Source organism: Otolemur garnettii, unplaced genomic scaffold, assembly GCF_000181295.1.
Source record: "Otolemur garnettii isolate 467f Iridium unplaced genomic scaffold, OtoGar3 scaffold00140, whole genome shotgun sequence".
Taxonomy (NCBI): domain Eukaryota; kingdom Metazoa; phylum Chordata; class Mammalia; order Primates; family Galagidae; genus Otolemur; species Otolemur garnettii.
In genome coordinates, this window is record NW_003852535.1 from 3,815,123 (window position 1) to 3,818,235 (window position 3,113).

Sequence of the window (3,113 nt, forward strand, 5' to 3'; positions counted from 1 at the left end):
ATTTTATTCATTAAGCCTCCAAGATCCTGTAACAGGCACCGGGCTGGGGATTCGAACCCGCCACCTTTGGTGTACGTGGCTGGCGCCTTAGCCGGTTGAGCTATAGGCGCAGAGCCAGCTGCTCTTTAAAGATGTATTTCTTTGTTAATTAAAAGTGATTTACCTTCAACCTAGCATAGGGGCAGGTCAGGAGTGAACAGGAATTTTGGTGTGTTAAATAAGATGTGAAAACTAACCCAATTTATGCTGTTGTAACAACCCTGCTAATTATTAGCTACAGATTTTCACATATAGTAGGTTTTTGTACTCTGGGCAGAAAATAGGCAATAAACTTAAAATCTTTAGGGTTTTTATTTTTTAGACAGAGCTCACTATGTCACCCACGGTAGAGTGCTGTGGTGTCACTGCTCACAGCAACCTCCAACACTTGGGCTTTAAGCGATTCTCTCGGCTCAGCCTCCCATGTAGCCGGGACTACAGGTGCCTGCCACAATGCCTGACTATTTTGGGGGACAAAGTGGGGGGTTGCAGTTGTCATTGTTGTTTAGCTGGCCTGGTCCAGGTTCAAACCTGCCAGCCTTGGTGCATGTAGCCAGCGCTATAACCTCTGTGCTGTGGGCGCCAAGACATCTTTTTTTTTTTTTTGAGACTGCCTTAAGCTGTCGCCCTGGGTAGAGTGCTGTGGCAGCATAGCTCACAGCAACCTCATCTTGGGCTTAGGGGATGCTCTTGCCTCATTCTCCCAAGTAGCTGGGACTACAGGCGCCCGCCACAATGCCTAGCTATTTTTTTTTGTAGTTATCATTGTTTGGCAGGCCTAGGCAGGATTTGAACCCACCAGCTCTGGAGTATGTGGCTGGCACCTTAGCTGCTTGAGCTACTGGCGCCAAGCCTTTAGTTATTTTTTGAGACAGAGTCTTACTCATTTACCCTGGTTGAGTGCTTTCTTGTCATATCTGACAGCAACCTCAAACTCTTGGGCTCAAGCGATCTTGTCTCAGCCTCCCAAGTAGCTGGGACTAGAGGTGCCTGCCACAATGCCCAGCTCTTTTTAGAGATAGGGTCTTTCTAGGCTGGTCTCAAACTCCTGAGCTCAAGCAATCCATCCACCTTAGCCTCCCAGAGTTCTAGGATTACAGGCACCAGGCATTGTACCTGGGCTATTTTTGTTTTTCATGAGACCAGGCCACCCTATGTTGCCCAGGCTGGTCTTGAACTACTGGTTTCAAGGGATTCTTTTGCCTCATCCTCCTGAATAGCTGAGATTTCTAGCACAAATAATTTTTTTTTTTTTTTGAGACAAAGTCTCACTTTGTCACCCCTGGTACAGTGCTCTGGTGGTGTAGCTCATAGCAACCTCAGACTCTTGGGCTTAAGGGATTCTTTTGCCTCAGCTTCTTGAGTAGCTGGGACTTGTAGGTGTTTGCCACAGCGCCTGGCTATTTTTAGAGATAGGTCTCGCTCTAGCTCAGGCTGGTCTTGAGCTCAGGCAGTCTACCCACCTCAGCCTTTCAGAGTGCTAGGATTACAGGCATGAGCTACCATGCCTGGCCACACAAATAATTCTTTTTTATTTTTATTTTTTGAGACAGAGTCTCACTATGTCACCCTGAGTAGAGTGCCTTGGCATCACAGCTCATAGCAACCTCAAACTTGGGCTTTAAGTGGTTCTCTTGCCTCAGCCTTCTAAGCTGGGATTATAGGTGCCCACCACAATGCCTGGCTATTTTGTTTTAGCTGTCATTGTTATTTGTTTAGCTGGCCTGGGCCAGGTTTGAACCTGCCAGCCTGGGTGTATGTGGCCAGTGCCCTATCCACTGAGCTATCCACTGCTCATCTCTTTTAGAGATGGGGTATGACACCAGGGCACTCTACCAAGGTTGACAAAGTGAGACTGTCTCAAAAAAAAAAAAAAAAATGTATTTGTGTTAAAAATCCCCCTACTCAGGAGGCTGAGGCACAAGAATCCCTTGAAACCAGTAGTTCAAGACCAGCCTGGGCAACATAGGGCGGCCTGGTCTCATGAAAAACAAAAATAGCCCAGGTGCATTGCCTCTTGTCTCAATATTAACAGTATAAGACAACACCACATACTTCATGGCTGCATCTTTAGAAAATCAAAGACCCAAGGAAAACACATAAAAAGGCTAATTCATAGGCTGGGCGCCTGTAATCCCAGCACTTTGGGAGGTGGATGGATCGCCTAAGCTCACCAGCCTGAGCTAGATTGAGACTCTGACTCTAAAAATAGCCACGCATTGTGGTGGGTGCCTGTCGTCTCATCTTACTTGGGAGACTGAGACAAGAGAATCACTTGAGCCCACGAGTTGGAGGTCGCTATGAGCTGTGATACCAGGGTACTGTACTGGGAGTGACAAAGTGCGACTCTTTCAAAAAAAAAAAAAAAGCTAATTCATTATCTTATTTATTGGAGTTACAGATGGATTTCTTCAGTCAGCGTGTATTTTTATAATTGGAAAGAAAAGAAATAGAACCCCCCAACTGTGGGGGGAGTGCCCTCTCCTATATTGATGTTGTCATTTTTTTGCTCAGTGTGGAAGGACCTGAGCCTTAGGGTTTGCTAGCACAGGAGCTTGTTTCTGGAGAGAGAGGGACTAAAGGACACGTGTGTAAGATTTGTGGTAGAGGCCTTGTGTAAATTATTCACTGCTTACATTCCTGTTGCAGCTTGTGTAACCTGAAGAGGCTTGTGGGGAGGGGGAGACTTGGGGTGAGTCAGTGACTGAGTGTGGCTCCTGGAAAACAGCCCAGGGAGGGGCTGAACAGGAGAAAAAAAGCAGTCTTCACCCTGTCTCCCCACCTGGGGGCAGCAGTTACCCATGCCTTTCCTGGGGCAGGTCTCTTGGGCCCCCTTTGGGTCCCACCCTTCACAAGCCTAGCATATATCCAGCTGGGGAATGTCCTAGGCCCCTGTTGTTCCCCTTCAACTCTCTTCCCTCATAAGGTTATACACATATCTGTCAGCACAGTGACTGCTTCCATTAAGCCAGTAAATTTTATTTTATTTTATTTATTTATTTATTTATTTTTTTTGAGACAGAGCCTCAAGCTGTCCCCCTGGGTAGAGTGCTATGGCATTACAGCTCACAGCA

At 46.7% G+C, this 3,113-nt stretch overlaps 1 protein-coding gene across 1 annotated transcript in view; it reads left to right on the forward strand.

Annotated features, from left to right (window-relative positions):
• EEF1G (eukaryotic translation elongation factor 1 gamma) overlaps nt 1-3,113 on the forward strand; it is a 15,692-nt gene that overhangs the window by 11,138 nt on the left and 1,441 nt on the right. The gene's annotated exons all lie outside the window — the stretch shown is intronic.